The sequence below is a fragment of the Diuraphis noxia genome, unplaced genomic scaffold, assembly GCF_037042655.1.
Source record: "Diuraphis noxia isolate RWA-SAM2 unplaced genomic scaffold, SU_Dnox_SAM2 contig0002, whole genome shotgun sequence".
Taxonomy (NCBI): Eukaryota; Metazoa; Arthropoda; class Insecta; order Hemiptera; family Aphididae; genus Diuraphis; species Diuraphis noxia.
In genome coordinates this window covers 36688131-36715586 of record NW_028301712.1, presented here as the reverse complement: position 1 = coordinate 36715586, position 27456 = coordinate 36688131, and the positions used below count along the sequence as shown (strand labels likewise).

Here is a 27456-nt window from a genome sequence, read left to right as displayed (position 1 = left end):
ATTTGGTTACGCTGGTTACGAATTATCGTAATGAGACAGTTTTTGATACTTAAATTATTACCGTTAATTATTATTTTGTTAGGCAATGCAATTTAGATGATTTAGTCATAAATTATTCATACTAGGTCGACAATCGTGACTTCCAAAAATAATCCATAATATTATATTTCCGTTTTTACGCGTTTCTCCGAACAATTGATCTTCACAAATCAAGTTGTTGATTTCCGCTAACGGTGGTATTGCCGTCGTCTTTTTAGTATACAAATTCGAATGACAATACCGTTTGACACCAATTATCCTCCGGGGGAAAAACGTGAGTTCATGACGTCATCTTTTAGTTGAGATTCTGGCATCTTATCTCAACTGGTAAGTGAAATTATTAGTATGCTGGTCGCTGTAATTCCCAATGACACATCAAAATGCATCAGTTATGGAAAAAGTTGGCTGACCATATTTTCGGGACTCTGGAGGGATAAAATAACTTATGACCAATTATTTTATTAGATCGCAAGAATAGACCACTGGTTGTACATTACTTGGATAAAGGTTCGATGGAAGACCGTGTAACTAGTGGATAGTAGACTATTGTAACAATTATGTCACGTTTTGTCGCAATATAATCGATTAAAAATTATATTTTCTCAAAAAGATATGTTTTATGTCTAAACAAAATACAGAAATAATGTTTCAGTATTTCACACATTCTTTTTCATTTGTTAAATATAGTCTTTAGATTAAGTGAATTCATAGGAATTTTATCCTTGCTAAGAATTGATCAAATACCTTGTTATTTCGTGGATTATTGTTTTCTTGTTTCACATCCAAGTCAGGTTTTGGTGCGTGAAAACCATTCACAGAGTCCATTAAATTTCCAATTACGCGTTCCACACACATAACAACAGAAACACCCTTTTGGCCTTTAGCCATATTTTGTAACGCTTTATATATTATAGTCCCTTATGATTGCGTTATAATTTCATATTCATATTTTTTTTTCAATATTAATTAGTATAAAATGTTTCTAAATTTCTAAATTTGAACAATTAATATGGAAATATTTATACATAAGACTCATTTTAAAATGGTCGATTTATTATGGATGTATATTAAGTACTTTAAAAAGTTGAATCACCATTGTGGTTTAATAAATGTGTGCATATTATATTAAGGTTTGAGTAAGTAAATTTAACTATTTTTTTTTTTTATTTATTTAAACATAGGAGTCTTAGTCATTCATAAAATTGCATATCTTATTGCCTTATAGGTTTATATTTATTTTAGAAGTTTCCGTTTTGGTTTAAGAATGAATTTCGATCAAATCTTTCTATCATACATTGAGCTAAAAAAATCTTTATTGGATTGGTTGATATTTGTTATAAAGTCTAAAAATCGTAATATGTATTCAAAAAATTGGGTTAGCTTTGTTTTTGGTCGATGGGTCCGAATATTCTTGAATTATTAAATTTTTGTACAATTAATAGACTGATACTTTTTTATTTTTATTTTATAAGACATTCCTAGCCAACAGTAGGCAATCTAAATAGACTGATACAAAAATTATATTCAGTTATACAGAACATATCTAAAATATTATAAATAAAGATTTTAAAAACTGTACCCGTCCTTTTGAAATTAATTGTGTTGTTATGAATATTAAAAATGCAAATCGTATTCATAAATGTAATTTAATAAACATAATGCAAACAAATATAATAATTTGGTATAGTTTAAACTTGCTTGTAACCAATAACTAGCTATAATTGTTTTAAAAATTATATTAGGCTTCAGCACTTGGTAACATAAATTATATACATAGGCGTGTCTACGCTGGTAGCGTTGAGTGGCTGCCCCTGTAATATTCGAAAGGCGCCGGTCAACCATGTTTTAAATTAGTGGTTTACAACTTTTATTTAAAAAAAAAAAATATCATGCATTATTGTTAATTTTGTTCTAATAATATCGCAAAACAGTTAAATTTGTTCAAATTGCTAAATCTTGTCAAAATATAAAATCTTTCTTTAAATTAAATAATGAAAATAAAGTTATTGTTGATAATAATGAAAACGAAGATGATCCCAATGACCTTGCTTCATGCATGGTGAGTATAAGTGCAGTGTTGTAAAGTTATATTTGAGTAAATGTATGTAGTATATTTTTATACTACCTATTTAGAATACTTCTTAAGTACTTTTTGGTTTAATTATTTGGAAAGTATTTTAAATAATACAGTCTTGGACGTATTTAAAATTGTAAATCAAATACTTTTATACAAATACTTTTGTAAATTCATAAACGAATTATTCGTCAGTTGTCATATATTATTATTATTTTTATTTTGAAAATTGTCATAGCATTTTATTTATAATAGTTTTTCGTTCATAAATTAATGTTGAGAACCCAACTTAAATCAATTAAATAAATTATAATAATATTAATTTGGTTAATTGACTAGTATAAAAGTAAAATAAAAAAAATTATTTGAAAAGTATATGAATACATTTCAAGTATTTGTATTTGTATCTTAAATAATATTTCTTAAAAGTATCTATTTAAAATGTATTTTAAATATTTCCTTAATGGATGTATTTGTATCTGTATTTAAATACAATTTCAAAAGTATCTTTTATAAGACTGAATAAGTGTTTTTTATTATTAGATAGTTATTTTACATTTTACCTTTTTGAGAACAAGGCACAATATTATTAATTTTATAGAATGAAAAGAACAGCGAAAATTTAATTTGTAATATACTTGAAGCTGAATCAGATGTAAGTTAATCATTGGCTTAATCATGATTTTTATTTTTATTTATTTTATCATTATCTAATATTATTAATTTTACAAATCCAGGCTTGTATATAGATGTATAGTACATTAATATTTCTGAATTTAAATTTAAAGGTAGGTACTGAAAATACAGAATACTGTATATTATTAATTTCAAATAGATTTTAATCTATAAATAGATAACTTGAATATATAGAGATAGACTTTTTTTAAACTATTGAAATGTTAAATTGTTGGGACAACCTTCCCCCCCATTATTAGGGGCAATGGGGTATTTTTTGGTTTATTTAGGTGGCGCCGCGCCGGTCATAAGTTAGGCTGCCACTGCGAATGAAGTCTAGTCATGCCTATGATGATATATGCTTCTACAAACAGTTTTAATTTATTTTTAAATTATTTATATTATTACAAATAACTAACAACGTAATGCGTTTTTATAACCTGTATGCTATTTAAAATATTTGGCTTCTTGAAATTAATAGTTATGTCTCCCAGTAGTCACCTTATATTTCCTTTATAATTTGACGTACCGATTAATTGATTTTTATCATATTATGTTCCTAACTCATAATTCATAATAATATGAATTGATATTTTTTGGTATCTCGCCAATACCTGTCAAGTATTAATGTGCATTTGGGCATCGTCGTATTTTAGATAATATTATATATCTAATAAAAATTATTATCTCATTATTATTAGTGTATGTGAGTTGGTCTAATACTATATAGTAATAGGTATTTGGTAAGAAAATAAAAAATACAACGAATAATGATAAACATATAGTAATCAAAGTCATTACTAATTTCAATTTAAATCAAATACAACTAACTATGTATTGAATGTTTGCACATGACAGAGGTGATGAGAAAAAGTGTTTAAAGGTGATTTTTATTTTAAAAAAAAAATCCTAACACAAATTGGCAAGTGGTTGTGCTCTGAGTTTTTGTCGTTTTTGAATTCGATAAATATATATTGAAGTGCGGTTATCTTGGACCGACAGGTCTTGTATGATGCAATACCAATTGACAAATGACCATCGGTATATGGCGATCAAATACCCTCGTCAACAAAATGTATAAGAAAAAGGGGTCTCTTATCTAAAATCAATGAAAATCTATTGAGGTTTAGCTTTCCTCGTTGACTAACAGTGTGTTTGAAAACCAGCTACGATTTTGCTTCATTTGTGACCCCTTGACACTATATATAGTGTATGTGTGTGGCGCGCGTGTGTATGTCACTACATGATTAAATATAGTCAACGATTATTTTCAATCAGCTTCATTATTATTTAAAAAGAACATGATCGAAGGTTTGAATATTTTACGTATTTCTATAAAAAAGTAATCAACGGAAATTACTTACTTTACTCGATTGCAAAGGAAATGTTTTATTTTAATTTTTACAGGAACTCAATCGATTTGGTATCTCATTAAATTTAAAACCACAACCCATCAAGTAAACATCTTTAGTGTATTGGGTGTATGACGGTTATAAATATTATTAAAATTTAATGATAAATACATACAATCTCTGAAGACAAACATAATTTGATCGGGTCATTAGTTTTTTGTAAACGATACGGTTTTAGTTGAGTGTACCTACACGGATTACCTACATGCTATAAAATAAACATATAGGTGATATTTTTCGTCTATAATAAACTTGACTAATAAGCCATTGAGTATATTTAATGTATGCCTACATTATTAATTACATTTGTTAAAAACCGTTCAACGTACTATTATATATATGTCACGACGTTAAAAGGATAACACAATTCAGACGATACGAGCATACACATAGACTCTTAGATTTATGATTTCGGTATACAATATAATATATAGCATGAATCATTTTAAAGTTGTTCGTATCCCTTCATTGCTTCCACAGTATTATTAGATGTTACTAATACCGCCATTGTATACGAAAGGCGCATTAGAAAAGAAAATTTTTCAATATATATGAAATGTCCGGCCGAAAGTTTTCTTCGGTTAGGATGCTGTAGACCATTTACCCGAGCACCGTCGACGTAGAAACGTGACGTCACAGCTAATGGACGGTGGCGGCCGCAGCAGTGGTAGTTGCGGATTTGGAACGTGTAATTCGTTTAAGTTCGAGGCGAGGACAAAAAAAAAGGGGGAGAAATTGTTGCCACGGGTTTCGATCGATAAAAGAGAAATACAATGCGTTATAGTTTTGTGTCTGTTAGGCTATAAATTCTCGTCAAATAACTATTATACCGAAAATAATTATAATCACTTTTGAAAAACACAAGACACGTACGAGTTACATTTAAAATAAATAAATTCATTTGGTATGGTAGATATCTTACAATTATCACCAATATTACTCAGATTGGCAGGGGGGGGGCCGTACGTAGAATTTAACTTAAACTATGCAGTATGGTAATTTTATTATGAACAAGGACTGTTATTACGACTGTTACGAGCGAGTTAGTTAAGTCACATTTAATTCCATTTATATTTGGTACCTATACGGTGTTTACTTTAAATTTTTTTTTTTACATCATAAATGCAAAATATAGAAAATTTATTAGAATTCCTAAAGATGACTCATGTATTATCTGTGTATATAATTTAGGGATTTTAATGCATTTTGTTTTTTTTATGTTTCTAAAATCGTTTTCTAGTTTTGTGTGTTTAGAGCATATTTCAAAAATATTGAAAATCATATATCACATCAATAATATAATAAGAACAACAATGTATGAGTATGACTAATTAACATTTCTCAAAAGCCGATTTGTGATGATTAATAATAAAAGAAAAAAAATTAAATCAGTGATGACAAATGTATTATAATAATTGCTATGAATTGGATTATTTGTTTTAATTTCTAAACAGGGATGTGCAAGAACGAAAGAATGAATATAACGTATAGTTAATTTTGCTCTATGTCATTATCTACTTTAAAATCCCGTTTAAAACATGGATCTGAAGATCACGGCCGCCTTGTCTTTATTGAAGGCCCACAAACACTTTTTAAGCGTAGAACAGGGATGGGGTATTAGAAATGTAAGTTCACTTGTTTAAGAAAAAAAATACTGTACACGTGTACAAAATTAAAGCAAATATTACAAACGATGATTCCCGGGATACACAAGACACAACACTGTTCTAAAAGAGTGGCGAATAAATTGTTATCACACATGCGATACGCATACTTTTATTTATTTATTTGCGCCTGTAGGATTACCACAACTCCTCCGTTATATCGGACTAAATTGAGGGGTTATTGTTCAATATTGATCTTAATTATTTGACTCATAAATTATTAACATCAGTTCATTTTTGAGTTATTTCACGTCTGTTGGTAACATTTTATGTTTTGGAATTTTTTTTTTGTATAGGTAGTTAACTGAAAATACTACGGAAACTTTAATTTAACACCGTTGCACCCCGGGCTATAACCCCTCCACCCCTTTAAACTCTTGTGTTAATCTGTGGCCTGCCTGCAGTGTATTGCTCCGCTATGCGTACATATTATTATAATATAATATTATCATTACTATGACCGCGCCAACCGTGTAACTATTTATAACATATTATGCATTATACATTGTATACTTTGCATGGGGTGAGCAGTGCAAAATCTGTCGTCGCCATCGCTTTCGTTCGAACCAAATCCTTGTTATTATAATAATATGTATATAACCTACGCCCCACCGCACTCCGCAACCGGTGCACTATACACCGTGTGAATTGGTGGTGGCGGTGTAGACGGGGGCGGAAATCGCGCCAAAATATTATTAATAACGTTTTACTATCCATTTATTATATCAGGAAAGAGCTAAGGTTCGCTGGTACATATATTACACGTGCCGGCGCGTCGTTTCCATTAATAATAATAATAATAATAATATTATTATTATATATATTATACGGACAGACAGACGCGAGAACGAACGCTATATTGTACATGTACAGGGTGGGTGACCGTGTTCTCCCGTATTGACATGTAGGTCACACACGAAAGCGGGAAAACACCTTGGCGCACCCTGTACACTCGCCGCAAACCCATCAGTTTAGACGAGTTCAGCCGGGGGTGGTTGGACTTCTGTACGTAACATCGCCGGGACGCTGTTAAATATATGAATCCCGGAGACCGCGGTGTTGCGTGCATAATATATAGATATTATATAAAATATGTGTGTATGTGATTATTTATGAACGACGGCAGTCGGGTGTGTACGTTATACGCGCGTATTATACATCTATAGGCCGTCTAAGTTATTAAACATTCTTTCCACGGCGTGGCGTATAACGTATAACACGTCTCTTGTGTTGGCACCTATGTATGTACATACCTATAAATATATAATTATAAATTATACTCAAACGTTATACGAATATAGTTTCACGTGCGGAATAAAGACTAACCAATATGATATATTATAATAATACAATAATTATGTCTGTTTAACCGGCTTAAATTTTAGGTGAAAACTTTGTATACAGTTTTAACGACGTTTTTAACTGTTGGAATGAAGAGGTCCCTGCGGAGGGTATCATTCGATACATAAAAAGGAGCTTTAGTTATTTGCCGAATGTTTGGATTCGGTTTGCATTAAAGTCTTTGGCTGATCCCCAGAGTTGAACTTCGTAGAACCAGATAGGTTTGAGGACTGAGAAGTATGTAACTTATACATAAGTATTTTATTGTGACATGTTTGGAAGAAAGGAGGAGGTGAAGCTGTTTTTGACGATTATTTTGCCGTAATTGAAAAACAAATATCAAACTGCTAAGACTTGAAATTGTTCACAATTTCCTTCTTGAAATTACAAGACATAAAGTAATTTTTATAATATTTCGGCTCTATTTGTACTATACTTAAAGCAATTTAAATTTTTGAATTTTATTATTATTATTATTATATTATATTGGATGATTAATAATATTTATCATACAATGATTCATTATACCTAGTGAAAAATATTTTTAAAAATGTTATGTTACATGCTATTATATAATGACTAATGAGACATTGTATGAAAAATAATTATTAATCACCCAACTTCCAATCATCCACCCACGTACTAACAAGCAACACATAGGATAGCCGCCATTATGGGTAGGTTCTGCATTCTGTTTATATGATCTCTATCGGGATTGGAGATATTCTGTCCGAACATTTCTCTCCATCAGAAATCTGTGGGTTAGCCAAATATTCCAATCTTAGAAATCCTCAATTCGGTTACGTAAAGTATGGTTTGGTTTGATGTTTTCGGTTAGATTAAATAACCCAGGGATACATTGGGGATTCAATCTGGTTAGGCTTTATATTCTTTTTATATCAAACATGTGTTTGTTATGTGATAAACCGATAAGATATTGCTATTAGATTTTTTTTTCACTTTGAGTGTAAAAGGAAAAGAATAGGTGTAAAGGAAGCGCTTTATTGTATTGTAATCTATGAAGGAGTGACCTAATATTAACATTATGTACATGTTACTTGATGTACATATATTGTATACTGTTTTTAGATAATCACAAATTTCGTTACCAAGCGATAAATCATCGTGCACACGCAAAAACTACCTATTAACCTAGAAAATAACTAACAGAATATATATTTAAAATATAATATATACGGTTAGCCGGTACCTACATTGTTTATTATGCGTACAATATAACTATACAATAATTGATAATGAAATAGCAGTTGAGTTGTATATATGTATAATATAATATAACAAATGGTAAACACGTTGTAGTCTTACACAATACGTATATATAGTTGACATATGTATACTTATGTTCTACACTTCATAATAGCAACAATGACAATAATAATAATAGACTCCTAGAATTGGAGACGCGAATTTCAACTTGTATTCTAAATATTATAATGCATTTCTAAGTGCTGTATAATATGATATAATATGATAAATGAATTGAAATATCTGACGATCGCTCGAGCATCTCTAGTGTTGTAACTCGTTGGTATCTGCATATGGTACTGTAAATTATTGTAATACAATGGTCAATGTTATCTGCATTTGAATTTATCATCAACATAGGTAGGTATTTTTTGACATGTATTTGTATAGTTTCGAATTCTAGAAGTAATTTTTACAAATATAAATGTGTATATTTTTGTAGCTATATCAGGAAGGTAAATTATAGAGGTCTTGTACATTTTTATTTCTAATTAAATATCTATTTTCAGTTTGATTGAACATCATGGATTCTATATTATAATTTCGAAATAAACTGCGGTTACACTATCGTGGAAATAGGTACTCTCAACTCACGTGTAAAGTTTAGTAATAACGTTTTGTGGAGGTAATAATGTGCTTATAATAATTCGGTGTACACTCGATCAGAGAGGGCGATATTGTACAAAGATTCACAGATATGGATGGGACTTAGGAATGAACTCTTGAGTCTTGATCATAACATGATACTATATGATCAAACTGCCGTGATGTGGCACGATATGAATTCAGAGAACTTGTGAACGTGACCGAACTTTATCCGAGAAAACTTTGGCAACCGGGACTCTTCCGGAATCTGTCATTCAATTAAGTCGCTATTCATCATTCACCCTTTTACGTGGTTTCACATCTTACACACCGTCCGAATTCGGCGCCGTTTTTGGTCTTCGCAAGTACAATAAATAAAACGAAATCGATAAATATTGTACATTGTATACACTATGCACCACGATCTCCTGCAACAACCCGATCGGTCTGTTATATTATATTATAGTTTACATTGGGATAATGAGTCGATGATGAATTTCGTTTAATCCTTGCAGTTAATACAGCATCATTGTAATGGTTTTAATTAATCGTTTCGTTGATGCAAATTACAAGCATTATGTAGGTGTAGTGGGCTTTTTTTGTTACTCTCGGGTTCGTAATGAAATATTGATTTTCACTCTAACGCGAACCACCGGTGCGAAATGTTTCCCGAAGGGTGCAATTCGTTTTGTGAACGTAACGTGCCACATAGATCCTAGGACTAAATTAATACGAATGACCAGTCTCTACTACATTTGTTACATCCCATCGGCCACCTTGGATATTGACACATATTCTGTACATTAAGTCCCATTTGGGATCGAAATGAATTTTAATTTATAACCATCCCCTAATGTCAAACCTAGTAATCGAATTGTGAATAATTCGTTATAACGGCCATTAAAACTATTATCATACAAGATAAACTTAATACACACTGCACACTGTTGTATCAAGTGCTGTAGCCATAGCTATAGGTTAGGTACTGTACTGCCATAATACTTATAGTATGGCAGATAATTATAATATTCTAATAATATTTCATATATTTATTATGAAACGTGGTTGATGAGTTAAAAGTATTCTCGGATCATAATAATAATAATAATATATGTATATAATTTACCATTTTCAGTCAAATGATTAAGAAAATTAATTTTCATTTATAATTACTCACATAAATATTTATAAATAGTATATTTCATACGTTATAACCTCCGCATTTGGTTTTTAGACGAGTTTGCCAATAGAATACATAAATATAATATAATTTGTTTATAATATGCAATATATAATCACTAATCAGCCATAACGTCACAACAATCTTTCGGCAACAATATTAGGTAATATCGGTACGTCATCACGTGTGTAGGCGCCGCACGATTGTGGAACGTTATGTGACAGGACACGACGGCCGAGCGCGACATTTGACCACGTGAGGATAAGGGAAGATTTGGTATTTTTTTTGCCATCGCCAATCTATACGCCAGCCATTCATCAAAAGTGTAAATTTTCCGCGGTTCGCCAGCGTTTCCCGTTTCCTGGCAAAGGGGCGCTGGCCCGATACTAAATCACCGGGAATCCTGTGTGGGTCACGTTGTACCATTCCTCTCCCACCGAATCAATCAAAATCGTCCGGACGCATCTAGGTCGTGTGGACACTCACACACACACATACACATGCACACACACGGTGATATTACGAGAGGAATATTTTCCCACAGCATTTTCCCAGCCTTCAACTCCCCGAGAATCCCACCTCATGTTGTAGTATTCCGACCCTGTGATGCGGACATGGTTTATAAACTGTATAACAATGTTGGCAGATAAAAAAAAAAAAATCAAAACGAAAAAACTGCAACTGAGAATCAACATCTATGTTATGTTATATTTTATTAGGGATCAATAAACATGGAAAATTTTATCTAGCCCGCAGCTAGAAATTATTTTATATTTTAATTATACTGATTATATTATTGTTTATTACGGTGAATTAGTCATCGAGGTTTCCGTTTTAGATTTTGTCTTATCTTTATTCGGTCTGATATATTATGTAATAGGTACGTTGCATTTCGATGACCCCACTGAAAACTTGCAGAATCCCTATAATGCTGCGGGACCCTCTAAAAAGTATAAATCGGCGACCCCCGTGGTATTACAATAGGTACGTCCCCTATACGCATTGTGCATATATATTATATACATATCCTGTAGTGCAAACATGTATATATATATCTATATTAACCTCGTGGTCACTGCGGGCCAGCCACCGCGACGCTTGTAAATCATTGCCGGACCCAAACCTATAGTGGCCGTCCGTTAAAGTTTGCGCCGTTGTTTAAAGTTTAATCACACACGAGCCGGAGTTCAGACCACGGAGAGACTCTAAACCTCGGGGATTGGAAAAAAAAATAAAACGCACACAAACGAGTTGGGGAGGAAAAGTTTTTACCGCTCACACTTTTGTATTATAGTATAATATATACATATAAGAGGACCAGCGCACTGCTCTCGCTGCCATTATGCCGCCGCAGCTTCGCGTTTTGTTATATTAGCTTTCTTATATGGGACAGCGATATTAAAGTTTCGAACGAAAAAACCACTCTGGTTTACCGAGAATAATATAATAATATCTTTATTTAAAATTATTTCGTTCTCTGCCGTCTAGACGTATTTCGACGATACTAGTTATTATTTAGGTACCTCTAGGCCAGTGGTCTTCAACCTTTTTAGACTCGCGACCCACTTTTTAGGCCTAAATTTTTTGCGACCCACTTAAGCTTTGTAAAAAAGCTAAAATTGCCTTATGTTTTGCAGTAGGTAGTACTATTAAAACTTAATAAATAAGAATTACATTTTAGTAAGTAGAATATTTAATTATTACTAGATAAAATTCATACATAGAATTCATATGAAAATATAAAATAAAATAAAAATATGATACAAAATATTTAATGTGAACTTTTTCCTTGAGTGTTTTCACATAATAAATTCCACCCTGGATCAATTTGACTAAGCGCGATCCGTAAATCATCTTCAGTTTTAAGTCTATTTCTTTTAGACGTTTTCAAATTTACCATAGTACAATTATAGGACTCTAACGATAACAATGTATATTAATTCTATAAATAACACAATTTATTCGTAAATTCTTATCTCAATATCTTACTAGGTAGTAGGTACGTAGAATCATACCAGTGTAATATGAAACATTATACTTGATTCATCATTATCCATTATGATTATAATATTATTTTTTATTATTTTATTTTTACCTTATATAATTTTATACATTTAATTTTTATTTTAAAAATAAGATTTATCGGGACCCAATTTTAAAGCTTACCCGACCCACAGGTTGAATACCACTGCTCTAGGTGACTTCTCGCAACTCAATATTTGCATTTGTACTATTATAGGTACTTTTATTGGAATAGATACCTACATGCATGGCTACATATACTATTTTATAATAACGATGCCTCGCGGCAATTGTAACTCCTCTAAGACTAATACTAAGATCAGCTGATATTATTTCTATGTATTAGTATTTTGTATCGTATGACGTCATACGGATCCAAGTTTCGTCGATTAGCATCTGTATCTACGTATTATTATAATATAAGCAAAATGACAAAAACCATTGCGACTCTATAATATAAAGTTTGCTGTCTTCTATTTAAAACGCAATAAATCTTATAAGTATTATTAATAGTATGCGTAGGTGCGATCTATTAAATACAAGTTTTTACAATGTAATAAGTGTATAATATGTTATGTATGATTTTATAATTTGATTTTATTACTGCTGAATTATACTCATCATTAATATATATAGTTTTTGCAATATTTCCTTAGTATTAAGATATTAAGAATATCCCGTACACCCAATATATTTTTGTCTGTCATTAGTCATTACAGTTCATTTCTTTACCTCGAAACCTCTAGTTTGTTTTTTGTGGATTTATTTTTTTAATGTTTACAAAATATTTCCATTCTATTATTAGTAATAAACATTCCTCAACTTTAATTCAGTTATTTATGTATACTTATTTTTATTTTAATTATTCAATGTTCGCAAAATATTTGGCTACAAAAAATCTGAAACTAATATGATATTTTTTAATAGGTAGGAAACTTCTTACTAACAATGAAAATATCGTGTTCTAAATGTGGTAGTTATTTAAATTGTTATTAGGTACTTATACATTTTTATTGTGTTTAAGAATAAAATTATAATTATTATAAATACGTCTATTATTATTAATTAAATAACACTTACAGTTTTAACTAATTCCTAAACCTAAATATATTATAATTGTATTACATTTTGGAAGACTGCATTTTAAGATATATTCTTATGGCAATATCTTAAAATTACTACACTTTAGACTACAATTAGACTACACCTTATAGTGTAGATAGTCTCTATGTTACAAAACGCATAGTTATTACGATGTACTAAGTATCATGAATTATTAGAAACTTGAATTATTTTTATACAGAGATTTAATTATCAATTAACTGTAGAGACGACGAAATCGTTTTTATATTAAAATTTATACTCGTACATTGATATTTGAGTTTTAGTTAGTTTTCATTTAGGTTCTTGCCACTTGACCAGGTTTTTGGAGTGATTTTAACAAAATATAATCTTTAACAATAATATTAATATTTAAAATCCAACATCCTACAGTTTACAAAAGAAATTCAGCTATACAACCTAATTGAAGTCCTTAATTCCACAATGTATATATAATATTGTAATTGTTAACTAATTTTAAATTACTGTAAATTTGTAAACTAATGGCCACAGAAGCTGATGTTTTATATTAAGATCGATAAAAAAAAGAATATTTAAAATATATCTAAAATGTTTCTATTTTGTTTTGACTAGGTGGCTATAGTGCTATATCAGAAATGATTAAATATTATAAATTATTTGTTATTCGTTTATTTTAGTTCAAATAATAAAAAACAATCAAATTATCGGACAATCCTGTTTATATACGAAACAGACCTTAGCATGTTTAAACACTATAATCAATATTCATATCCATCATATAGTATAAATATTAAATATTTCTACGTGATACGATATTAGTATGCTGTACTATACATTATATGTTTGTACTGATTTTTTTTTATCAAATCTTTTAATTGCACAGTAATAAGAAGTAATAAATAATAAATAGATTGTTGTATAGTACCTATTATAGCCTATAGAAAAAATGTTTCGGCTTTTTGAGATTATTAATTATGCTAGTTATAAAAATAAATCATACTTCAAGAGTTATTTTATAGGATATTCTTTTCAATGTTTAAATAATGGGAGTACAGTGTAAAAAAATCAAACATATTTTTTTTAATGTCTAGTACTTCAGCATTAAAAACTTTTCAATATTGGCAGCAATTTATAACTAAATAAAATCCATTTTGTGAAATTTAATTAACCCTTAAGTAGTTTATAATTAATGTTCTCTTGGGAAAATAATAGTTTTTTTTTACTTTCATAAACTATTTAGATATTTGATAATAAAATATATTATATATCAATCATTGAATTATAGAATTTAATTATGATGATGAAATAAACCATAAACATTACTTGATACAGTCACGGTTCATATTGATGGCTGATGCTGTACTCTACTTCGGTTTAATCATAATATGTACCTGTGAACAAAAAAAAAAAATAAGTAATGATTTAAATATATTATATTAAATATTAATAGTTTTCTATATTAATGTATAAGTATATCAATTTATTGGTTTTGATTATTATTTGTTTAGCGATTTTTTTTACATTATGTATACATTTCTCATAAAATGTTTATATTCTTAAAATAATATTATGAACCTTTTAAAAATATATATGTTATTAATTTTCCTTTTTTAATCACTTGCAATAGTTTAAAGTTGTTGTAATTTGTAATTTCAAGATAAATATGTAGGTTTTGTTATTATATTATTATTTAAACATGTGAAAATAACAAGTTAAGAGTGGTAATTGTCATTTGTCTTTAATATACCGGGGGTTATTTCACTGTAAGATGGTTTAAATCAATCGATTGGATTTTGGATTTCATCAATTCACTTTAAAACATAATATGTTTTTTTTGTTTTATCTTCATGTAGAGATCGTTTATGGTTATTATATAAATATATCTAATCGACATATGTTTACGTGGACCACTGGTTTTTCGCTGAGTACTATTTACTATTTATTATTTATTTATTATTTTATTTTTACTATTTCTCTTTCCTTCTGTTTTTTGTTTTAGTTTTATTTTTACGAAAATAATAATATACGTTTCCAACACTACTTCACAGAAGCCGTTTTATTTTTACTTTGTAGAAATGGTCGGGTGGTCTATTGTCTGCGGGAAATCCAATGTTTTATGTACCTACAGTCTGTGGAGCGCAAATAAAAGAGGGAACAAATCATTCGTACAGGTGCTGAGGCATTAACATTATTAAAGAGAGCTCGTTCACGTCCCCAGAGGTAGTGGCACACGGTTGCTGGAGGGGGGGGTGGTCGGATTGGCAGGCGGTGGAGGTAGTGGGATCGTGGTTGGAAAATATAGTAGAGGCAGAACACTATCTTTTATTCAACATTTTCCTGGGCTAACGAGCGGGGCATGTTATAATGTCTAGTTTTAATATAAATCGAAAAAAATGCGTTCGAATGGACAGGAACGGTGAAATTGACCTTTTAATCATGCATTGCGCTGTAGAATATTCTACAAATGGTTTTTGGAAAAAGTTAATTACGTTCGTTACTATACTATCCATTCTCTTTGCTCGTGAAAATTTTCGACCAGAGTGCGAGCAGCGATAAATGCGAACAAATGTACACAAAAATAGACAGCCTCATTAGCAGAGGATTTTGCATCCCTTACGTCAACACGCGCCTGTCTTTTACTTGACTATGAAAGCCTTTTGAACGTTTCGCTACGGCTGAGTAGTCGTTACAATCTAAATCTATATTTTCAATAAAATTATGTAAATTGATTAATGACATAATATAATTTAAAATGTTTTCCTTATCGATAATTATTTTCATTGAATCATTTATTAAATCTATATTATATACGTATACACAGGATTTTTGAATTCAATAAAAATATTTACTTCTGATGATTAAAATATATTTTTTTTTATTGCTAAAGCATTTGTTTCCGGTATTGAAAAAGTAAAGTCTGTATATTTCGTATAATATATAGAGAGAAGGTTCCTTTATCTTAAAGTTATTAATATTAATCATTTTTGACGGCACAAAACCTTTTTTGTTTTTTTTATATTTTTCTTAATGGAACAATTTAGCTATGTTCAATCCAAAATATACGTAATTTAAAAAGTCGATTTCAAACATTTCCTTGTTAAGACTACATTGTATATTTTCCTTAGTATTGAAAATTCTCACTGTAAAGTAAAAAGTTTTTTTTATATATTTATATGCTCCTCACGGCCTCACGCTGTGAAAATATTAAATAATGGTTTATGAAGTGTTTATAAATATTAAATTATTATTTAATCAACCCCCTCATCTCCTTTTAAATTACTTAAATGCAATACAGATTCTATAGTTCATACATATTTTTCTTTTTCTTTTGAACAAATACATTTTTAATGTAGTTTTTTGTTTTGTTTTTGTTTTAGTATTTTTTTTCTTTTAATCATCTTACTGTTAGTTTAAGAATCTTTCATATTACACGTTTATCGAGTCTATACGTCCTCCGTACAGATATTTGAAGAAAAAAACAGTATATTATATCTGTATATTATAATAAAAAAAAATATATATATATATTGGAAATTTTCAGATCTCTGATGATATACAACCATTTATTTCAACGCTAATATGTGAGATTAATAGTTTTGAATAATTATAATTATATTATGTGATAAATACAATTTGTATATCACGATGGATATTAATAAAATTAAATAAAAATCAAAGAAGAAAACGCTCCATGCAACACTAAACGTGAGTGAAAATGTATGGTTGGCATATAGATTTTTAGTCTTTATAGTCAACCACTAAATTAAATTATTATTAACACAATAATTGTTGGATTGCTAACTCTCTCTACATTAACCGGTCTTAAAAGGCGTTTATATATATAAAATCGTCTGTTGAATATCGTATAAAGGTTCCCCACAGAAACTATGGACCATGTTAACTTGAACACAAAAACAACTTTGTTAGAACCACATGGTATATAGATAGGACATATATAATGGGTTAGGTATACATGGTATTATCTGTAGGTTTGGACGTGCGGTTGTCTAATAAATTTAACAATCAACACATTTTAATTTAATTTCAACCAATAATTAAACTATGGATATATTTGGATATATAGTTTCTACGTTATTGAATTTATAACCACACGTCCGAGTTAAATAAAACTACGATCGAATATTATGGGTATTCTATTATCATTTTTCATCAGACCTTTAATCACGATTTTCACTTTTAATACAAGTGAGTGATTTATATTGGTGGATTTTAAAGTAAAACCTACAAAATGCGGATAATGGATGATAAAAATCGAGGTTTTTATTAGTCATGGGGCGTCGAAGATGCGTAAAAGTCGAAGGCAACAAGTATTAAAGGTGTGAGCACTGAGCAATATATCAATATATTATAACGGATAGGGACTGCATCGTTCTTGAACGGATCAGGGGGGAGGGTGACTTGTATAATTTTACCTGTCGAAATCTCCACCTCAGGACATAGATATAAATGTCACACGTACCTATAAAGTGTGTACACAATATAGAAAGATGGATGGGTGCGTGGGCGGTGGCGGCATGAAAAAGGGTTTCGCGGTTGACGTCATTCGGCGCGACGCTATGTGATATATATATATATATATATATATTATATATATTATATATATAAATATTATGGGTGTGATGGCGATGGTGAGGGTGGCAGCGGTCATTTGTTGTTATCCACCGAATACATAATATATATATATAGTTTACGGGTACGTATAATGTATAAATTGTCGATGGTCGAACGCAAATATTGATCGAGCTCGTCAATTAAGGGGCCACACCAGAGCTACATCATGCTAGCTGCCAGTGGGTTGAAAACTGTGTAACGTCTTAGTTTGGATTTATATTGTATATACGTATGTGTGTGTGTTTGTGTAAGTTTTGTAAACCCTCGTAAACCTTAAAACCTATATCGATGAGATGGTTTCGTCAGGTGCGACGTGTGATGACGCTAATACAAGATATATATTAGTATACTTATATTACATATATATTTTTTTGTACGGATATTATAATAAATACATTTAACAAATTATTAAAATTAATATGCAGTACCGGGAAAATTAGTTCGGGTTCAGTTTTTCAAAAATTATTTGTTTGTTTGAACAATAATTGTTCATAGTTATAGGTTTAGGTATACGTTTTCATTTATTTTTGTTACTCAAATAAAAAAAATAATGATGTTTTATATAAGAATAAGACTTGGGTTGAGTTTAATGAAAACAGAGATTTTAGAAAAATTTACGTAAAATTTAAACCATTCAAGTCGTCTGAAATATCTAGGAAAAGTGGATATTATTGAAGCACTTTCCGATTTGGCGGTAGGTAGTTATTTGCTGTCAGTGGAGCTTTTTTTTTAAATTTTTTTGATTCACATCAGCAGTATTACAACAATTTCAAATAGAATAGCCTTTGAGGGGCCCAACTTCTAAAGTCATGTGTTTTGTTTAATAGTGCGTATATAATAGAGACGGTGAGGTATCGAACTGATTCATAAATATAAGATTTGTTCTCGCCAAATTGTGTGTATTTCAATATTGAATGCAATATTGTTATATTATTAGTGATTACAGCAAGTGAGGCCAACCAGGTTTTTGATGTTGTATATTATTATATATATGTAGTTTTCACATGTTTACTGCAGATTATTTTTATTTATTTATTTATTTGATAGTTTTTTTTTTTTTTTTTTTTGTTATTTAATAAATTAAAATGTTTCAGCATATTATATGCTATTACAAGTTTACAATTGTTTAATTTTACATAATATAATGTTGTGTGGGTTGATTATATAATAGGTATAGATATTTTTAAGTAATACAATGTGAAAACGAATAGAGATAAGATATTATGTTAATTAATTAATTTTAATGTGGATAAGGTTATGGAATAGTGCTATTAGCTGTAAATGCATTTAAGACTGATGATAGAAGGGAGATAAGAGGACTAATTAGTGAGTTTAAATTTGATATAAAACTTGAGAGAGTGTCGGTGATTTTGAGTTCCGTGTGTGAATTTTGATAATTTTTGGTAGCTTCAGCGTAAGATTTGGTATTTTGGTAGGGGTTGGAATCAGAGCCCTTGACAGGGTGGACGGTTTTTTTGTAAGCAGCTTTGTAAACTGGGCATCCTTTAAAGTTAGCAGTATGTTCCTTAGTGCAAAGTGCACATTTGGCGGGACTATATATTTGATAGTTAAACTTCATAATATTACATTTTTAAATATTTTACAAGTTGATACCTACTTTAAATAAGAAATAAATAGCTCGTTATGAGATCAGGTACTTGGGTAGATCATTACAACAATTAATTAGGTGCCTAACAATTTTTAACATCATTTTTTTAGTTCATAAATCATAACTGTTAATAATAAATAATAACAATGCTCACAATAATAATTATAATAGCAACAACAACAATAATAATAATACCTATTGATATAACCAAATCATGTCATAAATATATTATTTAAATTTTATTTTTATCATTGATTTAAATTGAATATTATTATTTATTATTAGGGTTCGGGACTTATTGCACACAAATTGTAGGAAATATGCATGCACATATAATAAATTATTATCAACCAATTTGATATTTGAGGTGGGTGGTTGATTAAATAATTTTATCTCTTTATTTATTTAATAATTCTCCATCAATGCTGTATTTGGTTCGATTAATCTTAAATTACCATTATTCTACCATCTTGTTTTATGCAAAATATATTTTGGAATTCAACGTTTTATTTATTTATACTCATTTTTATCATTGATAAACTTATTGTCTTATGTTAATGAAGATAAAAATTTTTCATTATTACTCAAATATGGATTTTATGTGTAAGTTTGTGGTTCCAATATATTTATTACGTAACTCTTTAAAAATGAAAATTTTCCTTAAACGCATTATTATACTACTTCAATGGTTTAAAATATGTTCATCAAATATTATATAATATTAAACTTATATTATGGGGTTGTAATTGTTTAGAAATAAGCGTCTAAAAAGGATTATTTTAATGCTTCTTATAAAACCACTATTATACATGGTTGAAAGTAAACGTTGAGAATTGCAATGTCGACAACTATATTTAGTCTGTAAAATTTCTTATAATTTTTCTAGAATACATAAATAACAAATACAGTAATATGAATTGTCATGTTGTTAATAACAATTACTCACTGCGTACAGTGTTTTTCACGTGCTGTGTGCAAACCACAAATGATAAATGTATCATGATTTCAACGATGCGATGAAGTGTATATTGTATGTTTCTAAATGTTCCAGCTCGACGTTTCCTTAAATTGGTACTTTTTACATCCATTAAACGGAAGAAAAGAAAACACCCATTGGATTGTAGACACGCAAAATCGTTATTGATTACGTCCGGGGCCCGAACAATCGTCGTTATATAAATACAAATACATATACATATATATATATATAACAACGGAAGCGATTCGCAGGTCCCATCGATCATTTTTCCGAGGTCGCCTCCGGGGATATCGTTGCTCTCCAATCGTCGCACTGGTATCGTTGTGTTTGCTTTTATGTCAATCCGCATGATGTTTTATATAAGAAGAGGGTGAAATATATCACTTGTGCACGGCGGTCGATCGTAGATGGAAAGACCGACGATGGGAAGAGGGAAATACAATAATACAATCCCGCCGAACCTATATCGTTGCGTACGTTGGTTCGAATAATGTACGTTTGCCGTCGACGCTTTCGAACGAACAACATCGAAGCGCTCCACCGCCGAAGTGTATAATACAACTCACGCGCGGCTGCTGTTCGATTGGCAACCACCGTAGTTATTTGAACGAAGGTACCATGTACAGAGCACTGTCAGGCAACGGGACTCCGTTAAATAAATAGGTTTTTATTAGTGGTTTTCGCTTTGCCCGCGAAGGCTTAAAGCTTTTACCCGACTGCGATTAATATATAACACGTCGAGAAATCCGCATAAATGACATCCATATGATGCAGTCGACGTATAGAATATCACGACAATCGAACGATAATCTCAAACTCTGAAGGGGTTTTTAGTAAATGCATAATTTAATATTGAACTTGCTGCTATAAAGAACGAGGGACATGCGTACCACCTCGGTCGAGTTATTCTCGAACTGATAACGGTTAATAAGCATAATAACTTGAGATGCAAAGCGAGAAAGTTCATGAAGACTATACCGACTTCAGACGACTTCCACGAAGGTTCGACGTACCTGCATTGATGGTATATATTTCCAGATAGGATCAAACCATCAAAATGAGAGAAATAGGCATTATTAGTTGAGTCCAAATGTTACGAGGTACTTGGAGTAAATCTATAAAGCGATCGAAGACGATGTTAAGGTGAGGAAGCGGATGACGAGAAGTGGTTACATTCTGTATACCATTTGCAGGGTGCGTATCACGAAGAGCATGTGGTTGTGTTACCGTGGTGGTATCATATCATGATGCTTACTACGTTACAGTAAACTCATTCGAATAGTAAACATTCGCGAGATTTCCTCTATAGTGCATACTGTATAGGCGTATAGGTACAATAATATTACGGATAAAACCCGTTGTCGGGTATGTCGATTGCCTACACACAAATATGGAAACGGCGCGTGTTGACTTTGGGCATACATCGATATATCTATCCACTTTGAGTATACGATGACGTGCAAGTCTTTGTGTTTACACACCATAATATCGCGTTGCCTCGTGATAGTTTCGACCGTTGCTTTCGTTGATTAATTTGTAAAATAATATAATCGGCTGAACAATATTAACAATATTATATTCTAATATTATGTGTTTTGTTATATCGGTAGAAAATTATTATTTTTTCTGCTAATTACCTATAATTATATGTTGTCCGTATTGAAAAGTGTATTTTTGTTTAAAGTATCCTAGCACAGATATCGATACTGCTTTAAAAAGTATTTTAATATTCGGTACAACAAGTATACATATTCTAGTACATAATATATAGATATGAAAAAAGATATTCGTATTGAAGTATACTAAAGTACATATGTTTAAAAAACAAAATCATATTTACTTTAAGATCAATTTTAAATATTGTGTGGAATTTTCTTGTTACACATTTCTGAAAAAAATTGACCACTGTTTTGTTTGATGTAACGAAAATAACTCATCTATTTTCTTTAGTTAAAAATTCGATGTTTATAGAAGTGACTTACACAAAAATAATATTTTCATCGAGAAAATAAGAGTACTAGATTGTTATAAAGGTATTTCCAATTTTTATCACAAAATCAATAGGTACCTAGGCGATATTCTTGGTTATAGGATATTACTTTACTATAGTATTTGGAATTATATTGATGGTTTTTGCTTTCGGAAACTATATTATCTAATAACTTGGAACTGTATTATATACAAATGAAAGTAAAGCAATAAAGTATCTAGAAAATTTGAATTAGCTTATATTATGGACATAGGGTTTCAATAAAAATACTATTGGTATTTTCTCATTTTAGTTTTTTTTTTTTTTAAGGAAAAATTTTAGGTACATAAACATGAATATTATTTTATGGTGCCAGTTTTGCAATCGGGGGTTCTGTGCTAATACACTTTAACCCTACAAAATTTGTGTCTATTATTATGAATTAGATATATCTTATGACTTGCGAAGCATATAATATGATTTTTTTTAATCGAAATGAATTGAAATATTAACTATAGTGTCTAAGAGTTATTTTCAAGTATTTGATTTTAAACACAGATACTTTGAGAAAGTATTTAAAATACGTATTTAATTATTTGAATACTAAAAAACTTTTATTCAAATACTTTACAACTTACAAGACTGTATTTTTTTGGGATTTTGTACTTTAGGCTTTTGCATCTTTTTTAATGATCTTCTTGGATATAGCTGTTCAAGTAAAAATAATACTATGATTCAGGCATAAGCGAGTTTAAATATGCGATTATTATTTTGCACTTTGAAGCACTTCACACCTGACATACATTAGCTTAAAAAAAAATTTCGAAATTCTGAGAGCAATTTTTTATTTTTTTTATACATAATTAAAAAGAAATGTCTGGTTTTTATAAAATTTAAAAATTCATTCACAATACCTAAGAATTTGGTGAAATATTAAATGATAACAATTTTATTATAGAGCAGTAATATAAAATACCGATCAGTTTCAATTATTATCTGGTTGGCTATTGATCGATGATAAAATAAAATGTAAAAATTACTTTAGTATGTGAATTGTAAACATTAATGACACCGTACTACCGTAGTGTACCTATATACACATTATAATTATTTTAGCATTTTAAATGTTTTTAAGTGCATTCAAATTCTATTAGTAACAAAAATATATACATGAAAATATAATGTCCAGGTAATGTAGGTACTATCTTAGATTATATACGTATAATTATATGTATATTATATATGTATAATACGTATAAGGTTTTTGGCGATAGTTCCGCCAGGGCTTGTGCGTCGAAACAATGCAGCACAATGTAAATTATTTTGATTAGACCGAATTAACGTCAATTATAGCCTACCTATAATGTTGTTGATTATTGTAACTCTATTAATGTTATTATGATACTATATTGTGTACGAAAGTATGAAATAAACGTCACACTGGTGTATCTCTGATATATACTTATAGTTACAAGTTACGTAATTAATATTGCAGATAATCTGAATACGTAAACTGAACAAATGAACAGGATCCATTAAACAATTTTTGAAACCATAATTTTGGGATTAAAAAAATAAAATGATCATTTATAAACAATATTGAAATATAGAACATTAATCGATATTGACCATAAATATTGGCTTTATATTTTTTGTCTAATCATAAGGGAATACTTTATAGTGACAGCACAAATTAAACAATTTCGTTATTCTAGACACAGTAGGCGCTAGGCAGTTATCGACGCAATAATTGATTATTATTAATTGATCCGATAAATCTACCAATAATAAATTATAATAGATCGAAATAAACGGATGAAGCACAAATATATTACAACACTTCTTCTTCGTGCAAATAATAATATGTATAATATTTGCAGTGCAGTGCACACAACTATATACAACTATAATGCTATATAGTAGGTATGTTGTTTTTGCTATTTGCATTTTTTTTATTTCGAAAGATATTAATAATTTAAGATATTATATAAATCATATTTCATACTCGTATGCACACGCTCCTACTTGCAGTGTGCAGTTATACGGACGTTTTATTTATTTTTTCTTCAGAAGCTTGGGAGTGGTAGATGGCTTTTTAAAATAATAATAATAATAATAATAATGAAAAGAAAAAAAATGCGTCTCGTAACAGTCAAGTGACACTCGACGGGTGCGTAATGATCGTTTCAACTTTTCACCCCCATCAAGTCATGTCTGTTATCACAACCTTCCATCAGAAGCTGCGTGGGCATAATAATATATAGTATATGTGCACAATATTACACGTACCCATATGTTATATTATAGATATATATAAAATTAAAGTGTAAAGGTATAATCGACTGTTTGTTTTGACTGTTTGGGCGTGGCTTTTCCCAAGGATTCTCCGAAATGTTTGACCCTCCGGAAACTTCAGAAATCTTGTGTATACGGTGACACTCTTTGGATAGGTCAGCTATAGGATGCACTCTTACGGTCAGCGGAGTTTAGTTTCCTGCAGTGTTGATCATACGTTATTATGGGTAAAATATTTAAATATCTTATACAACATGTAATTCCGTGAATTTTCATATACCATAGTTCTATACTAACATTTTCAATCGATGTACTTATTCACACCGATAATGTGAGTTTCCATATTGTTTTTCGTCCAGCGTTATGTACCTTCACGATCAGGTTATGAATTCATCAGCAAAAATATTATTACAAAAAATAAACTCCGAATAAATTATAACAACACAAAGCTTACGCGCTTTCTTGATTTGAAAACTGTTAGCTCCGATGCCTAGTGAGTCATGTGTGGGTGACATTATACAGTTTTCTATAAAATCAAATTCAAAACTGCATTTTATGTGATCTCAAACCGATAGTGTTTAAAAAAAAAATTACAAGTGTTTTAGATAAGTCTGTATTATAAATTAATTGTGCAGACAACAGGTAGGTACTTTGCAGTGGTATGATATAATATTATTATAGTATGAGAAAAAAATACTAAAACAGTTCGTGTCAGTGTTTTTGATATAAAATGCACAACTATATATAACTACCCCGTGTCGCTACTCATAACAAATAGTATTCAAGATACAACGCTCACATTAAAAATGCAATTTTCGTTTATTCAGTCACGTAATTTAATTAATCGTACATGTTTAAATTAATTTACAACTAAGAAACAGTCATTGCTTAATTTGCCTTTAGTTTAAAATATTATAACACTTATATCAGTTATCATATTATGATTATAACTTCTAAGTCTTACACGGATACGTATAATAAGTTTATAGTCGATGGTAAAATGTTAAATTTACTGATGGTAATAAAGTCGTTATTCTGCAACGTACAGAATTACAGGCAATACATCGTTTGAAGGAAAGGCATTAGTATGGCCACAGTATGCCTACAGCATAAAATGGTATATTAATATATTATACGTGATGTGTGTTATAAATTATAATTACAATATAATATATTAGTGTCACTGTGAATGTCATCTATTTTGAAACGGTATAATATTATTGAAATGTGTCGTTTATGATGTGTTGTAGTGCAATGTTCAATAAACCTTAATAATGATTATTTAAGACTTCAGAACTGGAGGAAATTGAATGAACTTTGTTGATGTATTTAAATCATCGTAATGAACTTGAGAAACTTAAATTAATATATATTGTTGTGTATGGTAATAATCAACTAGTTGGGAGCAAGTTGGGTATTACAGTGCGTTAGTACAAATTAGACAACACATAACAGCCGACTATACCTATATATGGCTATATGTGGCAATATACATCACATTGCATCGTTTAGGTACCTATACGTTAGTTAATATATTATATTTGTCAACAAAAATGTCTTCGTTCGCCAATTTGAATTGTACGTTTGTGTTAATTTGTTGTCATTTAAAGTGAATTGAATTATATCGTCGTCGGTAGGTGTACATTATATACGTCATACACACACACACACACACACATGAAATATTCCGCTTTTAAGGATTGTGTATGCGCGTGGCGGTGAGTAGGATGCGGAAATTGAATTAAAGCGCGAATTTCGTCCGTTGGCATGTGTATAATAATATAACGTATCCCCGTATAAAGCCGAATGTTTATTCGTATTTAATTAGAAATTCGGTCCCGAACGTCTTGGCTATTATTGTCGCTTTATTATTTCGTCAAAAGTGAATACAGTAAGTATAGTACCTATGTACCTATATATGTATAATAATAATAATAATAATAATAATATGTTTTATGTTTATTGTATACCGCTTACGTTACGCGCATACATACAATTTGTACAATATACCCTAAGCAATCATTGTGCACGTGGACGAATATTATTATGTCCACCGACACTACATTTGATTTTAAGACGCACTTTACCCGTTAACTATTATAATATAACACCGCGGGCGTTCTCTAATATAAAAGCCACATTTTCCGCGTTCTACATGCGGCGTCTTATTGTATATAAGACCCAATATATATATATACGGACGTTTAGCTCGGAGCCTCGAGCCACGCGTGATAAAACTGTAAAAATAAAATTCGAAAAATGGTTACTTGGTGACTTTTAATTGAACGCTCGTTATACTATTTGTGCCATGATAATATTATTTTATTGGTGCGCATTATGAATTATCTAGAAAATAATAGCGACGTAGTATTTTGTCAGCATGAACACTTAAAAAAAAAAAAAAACTAGGGTTATGAAACCTTCTAATTCTTCCAGTTAATCTTATGATTACACAATGGGAAACTTTGTCTCATAAAACCCCCGCCTTCAAACAATTAAAATATAATCACATTGGTTTTTAATAATGGGGATGTATGCCTACCACCAAATGTTCATAGTAATTTATCATAAGATATGTAAAAATAAAAACTAATTAAAACAATCAGTGACATAAATATCTGGGTAGAGCTA

General features: G+C 30.1%; 1 protein-coding gene across 6 annotated transcripts in view; it reads right to left on the bottom strand.

The window, feature by feature from the left end:
- tutl (immunoglobulin superfamily member turtle) overlaps positions 1–27456 on the bottom strand; it is a 128570-nt gene that overhangs the window by 31216 nt on the left and 69898 nt on the right. Inside the window, exon 3 of one of the 6 annotated variants that reach the window (XM_089218634.1) lies at positions 14665–14732. The exons of the other annotated variants lie outside the window; for them this stretch is intronic. The gene's annotated coding sequence lies outside the window, so the exon portion shown is untranslated. The remainder of the gene's footprint in view (positions 1–14664; positions 14733–27456) is intronic. 6 annotated transcript variants of the gene reach the window in all.